A 12,187-nucleotide genomic window follows, 5' to 3' on the forward strand; every position below is an offset into this window, starting at 1 on the left:
CGAGTCAACTGGGATTTTATGTTCGGAGCGCTTAGATGGCATGATTTTAGTCCCCCTATTATTAAGTATATTCAATTGTTATACTCTGACCCTAGGACTTCTATTTGGATTAATGGTGCACAATCAAATTACTTTTCCCTTCATAGAGGAACCAGGCAAGGATGCCCTCTTTCCCCTCTTCTCTTTATTCTTGCTTTCGAACCTTTCTTGGAAAAAATAAGAATCTCTTCCTCCTATTCCGGATTTGTATACAGGGATGTTGAAATCAAATTTACCGCTTATGCAGATGATATTTTACTTTACATTTCCAACCCAACTATCTCTTTACCTGCACTTTTCTCTCTACTCCATGATTATTCTTTGGTATCCGGCTATAAACTAAATAGTGATAAATCCGAAGTCCTTCCTTTTAATACGTTTTGTCTCTCCCATATGTTTGAGGGATCTGGCTTTGAATGGAATCCCGGGTTTGTCAAATGTTTGGGTATTCTATACGCTAATACCATCAGAGACACCATTAAAATTAATCATTCGGATATACTTAGAAAAAGCTCTTCACTCACTGATAGTTGGTCCCCCCTTTTTCTTTCCTGGTTGGGTCGACTGGCGACTATTAAAATGGTGCTACACCCTATTTTTAATTTTTACCTCTCTATGTGGCCGATTAGGATGGCGGACGGACTTGCGTCCGTCCGCCACACCCGAGGTGGAGGGACCGTCCGCAAGGGCAGCGGCGTTCCCCCCATGCCAATTAGGATGTGACCGCCACCCTGGCGGTCACATCCTGTATCTTTAACATTGCGGCGGGTGCTGCTTCAAGCAGCACCCGCCGCAATGTTAAAAATGCATGCATTGCATTTGCATGCACAAAGCGGCAGGCACCGCGCGGTGCCTGCCGCTTTGTGCATGCAAATGCAGGGGGGTACCATAGGTACCCCCCATGTGCACCCCCACCTCCCCTTCACCCTGGGGGCCCGCAAGGGCCCCCCAGAAGCAAAGGTCCGCATGCTTTTCCAAGGCGGAAAAACCATAGCGGAAAAGCATGTTTACACACGCTTCCTAATTTGGCTGGCGGTGTCTTGCAGACAGCGCCACCAAATAGCAGGCTACACCCCGGGGATCAGCGGCGAACGGACCTGCCATCCACCGCTGATCCCACCACCATCCTAATCTGGCGGGTGGTGTTTACAGGGTCCGCGGCGGTGAATCCGCATCCTCCGGGCCGATGGTGGCTTCCACCGGCCCGGAGGATGCGGATTCACCACTATCCTAATCGACCCCTAAGCTTCCTATCTCCCTTCCCCACTATTTTTTCAAAACCATTAAGCGCCTCTTAACAAACTTCTTATGGAATAATCGCAAAGCTAGGTTTGCCTTTTTTGTCTCCAACAATCCAAGAACATTGGTGGTGTCAACTTTCCTAATATCTCTCGTTTTCACTCAGCCTTCACACTTAAACAGATTTGGCCATTCCTTACAGATTCTTCTTCTTCTCCTTTAACAGCCTGGAGCTCTATAGAACTTCCACAACTTGCTACCTTCTCATTCCTTACAGCCACTCGATTGTCCCAACCTTCAAAAAGATTAATTTATCCTGTCTTTAAGCACTCTAAGGCATTAACACTTTTACTTTTTCGCTCTTTCCTCTCTTCTTCTAACCTTCATACATTGACTCCGATTCGGTGCAATAAATTCCTCAAGCTCAATAACAGAGCGTTTTTTTTGGAAAGAATGGATTGATAAAGGAATTATTACTTTTGAACACTTGCTCGAAGATAACGTTTTAAGAACTTTCCAGGATCTACACGATTTCCTCAACCTCTCTAATACGCATTCTGCTCATTTTCTCTTACTTACACATACGCTATCTTCCCTTATTTTTCAGGACATTCCCTCCTCCTCTCTTACACTTCCCCTTGCTTCCCCTCCAGACTTTACTATTCCTTTTAGAGCTTAGGCCATTTACAAGCTACTATCACAATCCCCAACTGACAGGATCAAATCTAAACCCGAACTCCTATGGAAATCAGATTTAGCCCAAGAATTTTCTCTACAGGTCTGGGATTCTATTTGGTGTAAAATACACACAGTTTCTCTCTTGGCTAGCACTACACAGACTTTTTATTTCTTTTATAATAGGCTCTTTTTTACACCTTCTGACTTGCATAAATTTAAATTACTGGACTCAAAAAAGTGTTGGTCATTCCCATGTGACCTTCTTCATATGCTTTTTCATTGCCCATTGGTCAAATCACTTTGGTCTCGTATTTTGTCTACACTTAACAATATTCTGTCTACAAATGTTCCCTTCGAGATTGTACATGTTTTTTGGGTGGGTCTTCCCCCATTTGGAATGTTCAATGCAATGTTCGTAAATTTATTGACCTTTTCATAGCGATTTCATTTCAGATAATTACTACCAAATGGAAAGATTCTTCAAAAATTGCGTTTAATGCTTGGTGGAATTTGCTTTGTCATCACCACAGACTTGATCGTGCTTATGCTACAACTGTACCCTTATTAATTATAAGAGACTTGTTATGGTTACCTTTAACTGATTACCTTTCCAGACATGTTCCTTGAATAGTTTTATGGTTCTCCTCTCTTTCTTATCGTTAATTGGTAACTATATGTATTGATGTTGTACTCTAGGTTGCCCTTTTTCCCTTCCTTTCCCCTTTTTCCTTTCCCCCTATGACAAAATACCCACAAAAGCTCTGTTTATTGGTATAATTCTTTCCCCTTTTTTGGGGGGTTTATAGTTCAATTGTTTTTATTTATCAGATGCCCTATTTTTCTTTAATATCATTTACTTCTGTACTGATGTTTTACGTTGCATATTTCTATTCAATAAAGCTTTTTAAACTAAAAAAAAAGACTCCAAATTATTTAAACTCATCAAAGTACTGTAAATCTTCCTGAAAAGATGCACAGAAATATGTGTATTTTGAGTAATGCTAGTCATTTAGAATTAGGTGTGTTTCAAATTATGTACTATATATTGTTTAAGAGTTTCATTCTACACTAGTGTGCCCTTAACGCCTGTTGAAAACGTTGCAGTGAGTTTCAGTGACTTTGACTCTGAATACAATTGGCCTACCAAATTCCAAAATGCGTGGTAACTAATTGTACAGAACATATTGGAAGTAAACATTTTGCACCTAGAACTGCAGCTCCACAACTTTCTGCAGGTAAATCTCAGCATGTCAAACCTGACAGTATTTACCAGGGGAAAAAAGGCCTGGTAAATACCAAAATGTATGACCTTGGTGTGAAAAGCACCAAATGACACCTGTTATGTCCCATTTTTGGGCAAAATTAAAAATCATAACTGGCGGCAGTTATCAAGCACAAAACTGTCCGATCCAGTGATGTCGGGTTTTATCAGTTGTTATAAATAACGCGCTGCCCTCCAAGGCATTTATAATCTGGACCCAAGTAGAGTTATGTAGTGCACTGTACAAACGTGTGCAGTCTGAATACTATCCTGTCCCGTGCATGGTCAGCAGAAAATATGTGAATACAATGTTGTTTTTTTCTGAATGAACATTGCTTATTTTGTGACGTATTCATTCTGTACATATTTATTTGCCTCAAGTAAATGTAATGCACATTTACAAATGCACATTTTATTCTGTGAATGAAAATTAATTGATGTAAATATCCTTTGAAGTAGAAACGCTTTGCCAAGCGGTTGGAGATCTGGAGTTGTATGGTGACCTGTGTGTGGAGGCAGTAGCTGTCTTCCTGCTGCTTTTTTGTAGTCTATAGAGAAGACTGAAGCATTCAGATGAAATCTGTTTCATTTTCCTGTTCTACCAAACTAGATAGAATGTGGTCCTTTAATAGGTAACCTAAATGTACGAAAATGCGGAGAGGTTTGGCATGGTTAGGGAAGATGCTTATGATAACTTTGTTTACTTGAAGGAAAACTGAAATGTATAAATCCAGAATTACTCTGAAGTATATTGTTTTTTGTTTTTTTTAGAAATATCGTTATTTGCTATTTTCTACATAACACAAACAGACAAAAGAGAAAATTACTTTTCAACACATCAACACTTCAGGTCACTTGCTCAAACTAGAAAGGAAGATTTATTAACGATGGTGATATTGTTTACCTTGCTTGTTACAAATGTATCTTTTCCCTCACTACGCAATTGGTATTGGGTACTTATCTTTAGGATTCATTATTCCCTCTAAATATGTAAATACGCATCCTATTTTTAAATTATTATTTCTGGCAAGAATCACAGCCCATTATTTTTGTCTCTTCTCCATAGCTAACCATATATGCCCCTTGAGTGTATGAGGAATAGTGACCTGACACATTGAATAGTAAGGATAACGTTAGCCCAGGCTTTTAGGTCTTCAGCCACCTTTTAATCCTTTCTAGTATTTCTCGTGTGGGGAAACCTTTGCCATGGCCTACTATGTCATGTCTTTCACCTAGATATTCTGCCTGTGCAATCTAGGATTCATCCAGTGGACTGCAATTCAATGTTTTGCCATGACTGATTCCAATAGTACACATCTGCATCACAACTTTTCTTTTCAAGCTTTTGGTTTTATTCCCAAGAGGCAATATTTTATAGTGACTTCTAGGATATTATCCATTGCTGTACGCAGCCTTGCCACCGCCATTTATCTATACTCCACCACTATGCTATAGGACCATATCAGGTGAAGGAGGATTCACCTTCCCACATCTCACATATGCAGATGATCTCTCCGGGTATATACTCTTAATCTTATACAGGGTCATGTATGTATGATGTAGGAAATGGAAGTGCTTCAAATGGAAACTAGCTTTCCCTTATACTTTCTTAGACTGCTGTTCAGTTACTTACCATTTTTATATGTTTACGGTTCCTGAATGCACTCCTCCCAAAGTTGTCTTACCCTCAAAGGTTGCCCTTTTTTTCTCTGCCTTCAAAACCTTGTATAATTGTGAGGCCAATGCATGACTCCCTCCTGAGTGTAAAAATCACTTCCAGTGTTGGTGATGACTCATACAACTCTGGGAACACCACTTTGAAGAATCATGTAAAATGTTATCCTTCTCGAAGACCTGTGACCACAAGCCATTAGAACTCTTGTAAACCCGAGAACCTACAAAAAACAAGCATCCTCACGAAGACAGGAGAGGAAATCGAGATCGAAATACCAGGAGGACCTTACCCTTCTGGAATAATTCTGCTCCAGCTAGCATAACCACAGCTAAAGCCACTGACTCAATGGTGCAATTAGCAGAAGCAAAGCTGTGTCTAAGGAAGTCTTCTGGAAGAATTCTGCCCCAGCCCGCATAAGCACAGCTAAAGCCACTGACTACAAGACCACCATCAATGGTGCAATTAGAAGCAAAGCCGTCTTTAAGGCAATCAGTGTGGTAGCACATCCTAGAACCCACCGTCTCACCATCTGCCAACAGATGCAATGCTATCAACCCCTTCTTTATGAAGAAAATCAACAAAATCACATTGAACTTCACAAAATCACCATAATCATCAACGCTAAGCCCAGTCGTCACACCACTTACAGATCAAACACTATCTCCCACAGAAGCCTCTTTAACATTCTCAACACCCTCAAGCCACCTCCCACAAAATGATGTGCTCCTCTACTCCATCATCAAGTCAATGCAAGGAAAAGCCCTCACACCCCTTCTCCATACTATCACCCCCAATGATATCTGCCCACTTGTATGTCTTTTTAGCTCCCCCCGTCCCGGACTTTGAGTCTTGTTGCAACCCTGCCTCGATAGAATACATGTTTGGGGGCGGGGTGGAGTGATTGCGAACCAGCTGGGGGAGAGCTGATTGGTATAAAGTGCAAGTGAGAGAAAACAGACTCCCTCATGTTCATTTCTGAGGCGGTTCGTAGGGAGGTGATAATCTCCTATTAATTGTCTTCTGACAAATGGGTTGTTACTTTAACTGCTGGAATCTTTCTTAAAGTGCCCAGATTATTTTATCCACCTGTGTATATACAATGTTAAGTTAAGATATATTGCAAACTCTTATGGAGCTAAACTTGGGTGCTGTGATGTTTATTAGAAGTAAATCTATTGATTATTAATATTTTTCAGATACATTACCTCATGAATGGCACTTGTTTCATATAAGTTTGATATTGCCTGTTTTACATATTAAATGTTATGGTGGATTTCCATTGTTACCCTTCTCAAGGAATGCCCATTTGTCAGTAGCTGGCTAGAGCATATGCCATCAATCAATCATGCCATTTGTATAGCGCACTACTCACCCGGGAGGGTCTCAAGGCGCTTGGCGGGAGGGGTATGCTACTGCTCGAACAGCCAGGTCTTGAGTTGTTTCCTGAAGGCGAGATGGTCCTGGGTCAGCCGAAGGTGGATGGGGAGGGAGTTCCAAGTCTTGGCAGCCAGGTAAGAGAAGGATCTTCCTCCGGCGGTGGCTCTTCGGATGCGTGGTACGGCTGCGAGGGCGAGTCTGGTGGACAGTAGCTGGCGGGTGGGCGTGTAGAAGGTCAGGCGGTCGTTGAGGTACTTGGGGCCCAGGTCGTGGAGAGACTTGTGGGCGTGGGTGAGGAGCCGGAACGTTATCCTCTTGTCGACGGGGAGCCAGTGCAGGTTCCTCAGGTGGCTGGAGATGTGGCTGCGTCGGGGGACATCCAGGATGAGTCGGGCGGAGGCGTTCTGGATGCGCTGGAGTCTTTTCTGTAGCTTGGCTGTGGTTCCGGCGTAGAGGGCGTTTCCGTAGTTCAGTCGGCTGGTGACGAGTGCCTGGGTGACAGTCTTCCTGGTCTCGGTCGGGATCCTGCGGAAGATCTTGCGAAGCATACGCAGGGTGTTGAAGCACGATGAGGAGACGGCGTTGACTTGTCTGGTCATCGAGAGGGAGGGGTCCAGGATGAAGCCCAGGTTGCGTGCGTGGTCGGTTGACTTGGGTGTGGTGCCCAGGGCTGGGGGCCACCAGGAGTCGTCCCAGGCGGAGGGCGAAGATCCCAGGATGAGGACTTCCGTCTTGTCCGAGTTCAGTTTCAGGCGGCTGTCCTTCATCCACTCGGCAACGTCTTTCATCCCTTTGTGTACGCAGGTTCTGGCGGTGTCGGGGTCTCTGGTGAGGGAGAGGACCAGCTGGGTGTCGTTGGCGTAAGAGATGATGTTGAGGTTGTGCTGGCGTGCGATGGCTGCGAGAGGTTTCATGTAGATGTTGAAAAGGCTGGGGCTGAGTGAAGATCCTTGCGGGACGCCGCAGATGACTTCAGTGGCCTCGGAGCGAAACGGGGGGAGGCGGACTCTTTGTGTTCTTCCGGCGAGGAACGAGATGATCCACTCCAGTGCCTTCTCTTGGATACCGATGTTGCTGAGGCGCTGGACTAGGGTGCGGTGGCAGACCGTGTCGAACGCAGCGGAGAGGTCCAGGAGGATGAGGGCCACTGTTTCCCCCTTGTCGAGCAGGGTCCGGATGTCGTCGGTGGCTGCGATGAGGGCGGTCTCGGTGCTGTGGTTGGCTCTGAAGCCGGACTGCGAGGGGTCGAGGGATCCGTTTGTCTCGAGGAAGGCGGTCAGCTGTCTGTTGACAATCTTCTCGATGACTTTAGCAGGAAAAGGGAGGAGCGAGATGGGGCGGAAGTTTTTGAGATCGGTGGGGTCCGCTGTAGGTTTCTTCAGGAGGGCGCTGATCTCGGCGTGCTTTCAGCTCTCCGGGAAGGTGGCGGTGTTGAAGGAGGCGTTGATGATGTTCCGGAGTTGGGGTGCGATGGTGGAGTCGGCCTTGTTGAAGACGTGGTGTGGGCAGGGGTCGGTCGGTGATCCGGAGTGGATGGTGTTCATCGTGCGGGCTGTGTCTTCGGTGGTCACCGTGGTCCAGGTGCGAAGGGTGGCGGTGGGGGGCGTTGGTTCGACGGTTGGGTACGTGGGTGAGGCGCCGAAGCTGTTGTGGATGTCGGCGATCTTGCGGTGGAAGAACGAGGCGAGGGAGTCGCAGAGGTCTTGTGACGGAGTGATGTCATTGGTGCCGGTGCTGGGGTTGGAGAACTCCTTGACGATAGTGAAGAGCTCTTTGCTGTCGTGGGCGTTGTTGTCCAGTCGTTCCTTCAGGGATTTCTTCTTGGTGGTGCGGATGAGCTGGTGGTGCTTGCGGGTAGCGTGTTTGAGGGCGGTCATGTTGTCGGTGGTCCGGTCGAGGAGCCAGGCTTTCTCGAGGGTGCGGCAGGTCTTCTTGGAGTCCTTGAGGTCGTCGGTGAACCAGGATGCCTTCTTGCTTCTGGGTCTGCTGGGAGGGTTCTTTAGTGGCGCGAGGTCGTCGGAGCAGGCGGTCAGCCACTGTGTGAAGTTGCGGGCTGCTTCGTTGGGGTCCGTTGTGTTGGCGGGTGGGCTCTGGCTGAGGGAGGTGGTGAGCTGGTCTGCGGTGATCTTGCTCCAATTCCTGTGAGGTACCTGTTGCGGGTGGTGGTGGGTCGTGGATCTTTTGAAGCTGAAGTGGACGCAGCTGTGGTCGGTCCAGTGGAGTCCGGTGGCGTGGCTGAAGGTGATGTACTTGCTGGAAGAGAAGACGGGATCAAGCGTGTGGCCGGCGTAGTGGGTGGGGGTGTTGACCAGTTGCTTGAGTCCGAGGTTGGCAAGGTTTTTCAGCAGGGCGGTGGTGTTGCGGTCCTTGTTGTTCTCCAGGTGGAAGTTGAGGTCCCCGAGGAGGATGTAGTCGGTGGAGGGGAGGGCGTGCGGGCTGATGAAGTCTGTGATGTCTTCGCTGAATTGTGTGCGTGGTCCCGGGGGTCTGTAGACGAGGGTGCCTCTGAGGGTCGTCTTAGGGTCGGTGTGAATCTGGAAGTGGAGATGTTCGGCTGCGGCGAAGGAGTCGTTGGCGTCGGTCGTGATGCGGATGGTGTTCCTGTGGACGATGGCGATGCCACCTCCGGTCTGGTTGATGCGGTCCCTCCTGATAATCTTGTACCCGTCCCGGATGGCGATGGCGATGTCGGGTGCAGAGGAGGCGTTCATCCAGGTTTCCGTGAGGAAGGCGACGTCCGGTGATGTAGCGTCGAGGAGGTTCCAGAGTTCCACGGCGTGTCTGTGGACGGAGCGGGTGTTGATCAGGATGCACTTGAGGTGGTTGCTGCTGGTGTTTGTCTTGGCGGGTGCGGGGCAAGTTCGGAGGCAGGTGAACTTGCAGGTGCAGCAGGTGAAGGGTCCGTGGGTGCGTCTCGGGGTGGCTCGGCAGCAGGCGTGGGTCCGGCCGGCATTGAGTGCGTTGAGAGTGGCGGCGTCGTAGGTCAGTCGGGTCGTCTTGCCTCGGCGGGGAGGGCCAGGGGTCCTGGCGCTGGGCGCGGGCCAGGCGCGGACGGGCGCAGACGGGCTTACCTTTGGCGCACCTTTGGCGCTCAATCAGTGCTCCCGCTGCACGCGTCCGCTGCGTGGTCGCTCTGGGGGCGTCATAAGTAAGGAGCCGGGAGGGAGGAGCAGCTGGGTGGCGGGAGCGGGGCGGCGAATGGAATCACAGGGGGGGCGGGGCCGCAGGGAGGCAGCGGCGGGAAATTCCAAGAAGCAGCGGGCAGCGGGAAATTCCCAGGAGCAGCGGGAAATTCCCAGGAGCAGCGGGAAATTCCCAGGAGCAGCGGGCAGCGAGCGAAGGAATCTGCAGGCAGGAGGCGGCAAAGCCAGGCAGGAGCGGCAGCAGTGAGTGGGGCGACCAAGCCCTGTGGAGGGCTGAGCGGAATCCCTCAATCAAGGAAGGCCCAAGGTTTAGTGCATGCATCCGCCAGTGCGTTCATTCAGCCACTTCTGGTTCCGCCGGTTTGTGCCAAAAGTAACTTGCAGGTTCGGGTAAAGTGAGGTAGGCTGTGCCTGCTGCTAGTGAAACCAAACGTGGACATTCCAGGAGATCATTACATTTGCATATGTATTAATTAGTTCGTGAGTTAAATCAGCGTGAAAAATGTATGGTATTTGCTAACTGTATGAAGTCTGCTATGATTGTAAAGTGGCTTTATGCTTAAGGTGGCGGAATGAATAAGAAATGGATGTACCTATGGAACTCAGAAACATCCCGTCCAAATTCACTGCAATGACAAATCACATTGAAACCTTTTGGCGAGGTGGATGCTGGGAGGCCTGGCATCGAAAGACTGTTTCTGCTGCTTGCAATGTGTTAATAGGATTGGACACAAGTGGGTCACCGCCTAATTCACACTGTCAGCAGGCTGAGAACTCAGGGGAAGTAGCTGTGGCATTCTTGGAACACGGAAGGCAGATTAGAGACAACTGGTTTTTGAAGAACCCCCTTTCCGGACAGCCTGCCAGCTCATGTGACCTGTTCCTCTTCTATGCCTTCTTCTAAGTCTGTTGTACTCATGCTATAATTGAACAATGCTTTTCCCAAAATGCAATGTCACATCATTTGGCAAGAGTTTCACAAGAAAATAAATAATGCGTACTAATGATTGCATACAGTTTCTTGCAGCATGCCAGTCTACCTAGCCAAGTGTTTGAGTAAAAGTAATAAACAGAAAAAATGGGAGACTTCAAGCCAGACGACTCCTCAGAAAGGCAGGTGTATCTAGGCCAGAGTCAGTCTTAGGTCATACAAGGTCAACATACCTCTGACCCAGCCTTAACATTCATTCTGAGGCTCTGAGCATGATTTCCAGATGTGCTCGGCCTGTGGCATTCCATCGTGTGCGCGCGCGGTATGCCATTACATTTTAGGAATGTATGTGATAGAGACACAAGTCTGAGGATCAATGTTGTCACCCATTTCTAAAGCGCATCCCTATCGTAGGGAGAAGGTCATTGGGGCATTTGGCTTCAGTAAAGAGGCTGATGTGGCTCGCGCCCCCTGCGGGTGACATGGTCTCTCCCGCGCAAACATGGCTTTGCTGGTGGAGAACAATTTGAAGCTGACCACCGCGATCGTTCTTAAGTTAACCCTACCCGTGCTCACTTGACCTACAACAAGATGTGAGGCCCTAGCTTGGTTTGCCGGATTTTCAAAATGCATGTGCATGTTTTAAGGGTGCCAGACTGGGTTGTCAATGCTGTGAACTTCACCGCAGTCTATATAAGTACTCATAGCAGCTAACACAATGCAGAGTCCCAGATTCATGAATATCCTTCCCAAAAACATGTCGTGGCAGAATCTAAAGGTAGCTAACAAAATGCGAATGATTTAGTTATTTAGGACCAGATATACAACATGTTTTACCGGTCCCGTTTGCGACCAGTAAAATACATTTTCCTGTGTACCTACCCTATTTTGTAAGTCGGTAACCTATTATCGACTCCCCAAATATGGTTTGCCACCCGCTATTTGGAAGGGGCGTATTAAGGGCATCCATTCCTAATAGTGAATCACACAGGTGTGTATGAATGTTTTGTGATGGGGAATGTAGTTGCAAAACAAACCATTTGCAAGCAGGAAGGGGTCCACGTTTGTGAATGGGGGCGCCAACATTATTTCAGAGCAGGCAGTGGTTCCATGAACCTCTGCCCACTGTAAAAAAATGGAAAAAAAGCTTATCATTTTTATTTTTGAAATGCATCCGATTTTCCTTTAAGGAAAATGGGCTGCATTAAAAGCAAGCATTGGCATAGCCAATAGGTCTCACCTTTGGGACCTTATAATTGTTTAGTTATCCAGCACAATATCCTTGGTGCAACAACATTAACTGTTGCATGGCTAAACACTTAAAAGGTCCCAAAGGTGAGACCTTTTAATGCTTGTTGTAAATATGGTGCAGTATCAATCCCTTCCAAGACGAAGGGATGGATTCTATAGTAAGGATGGTTTTACATCAGCAGGGACCAACATTTTGCATCCTGCTTATATACTGAGGCAGGAATGCAATTAGGGCCGGGGGATCCATCGGCTCTACTTTTCTGGATGATGTTTGCTATTCTGTTGACTGTGAAGGTTGATGTAGTATTGTGATATGTGGAATTGGGAAATGTATGCATTGGGGGTTTTTGATTCTTTAAATTATAAATATTTTTGTATATGTTTCTCTGCAGCCTAGATGAAGTCCCGTAGAAGGGAAGAAACGCTTTGACTGGACTGACAATTTGATTACCGTATGTAATAAAGAAGAATATTGTAAATAAAAATTAAGAATAAAAGGAATACATAATGAATTGGTCTCTTTGGACATATTGATGGACTCAACGTGGAATACCTTGTGACCATCACTGATAGAACAGATTACATTTTAGTCA

Source organism: Lissotriton helveticus, chromosome 3_1 (assembly GCF_964261635.1).
Source record: "Lissotriton helveticus chromosome 3_1, aLisHel1.1, whole genome shotgun sequence".
NCBI lineage: Eukaryota > Metazoa > Chordata > Amphibia > Caudata > Salamandridae > Lissotriton > Lissotriton helveticus.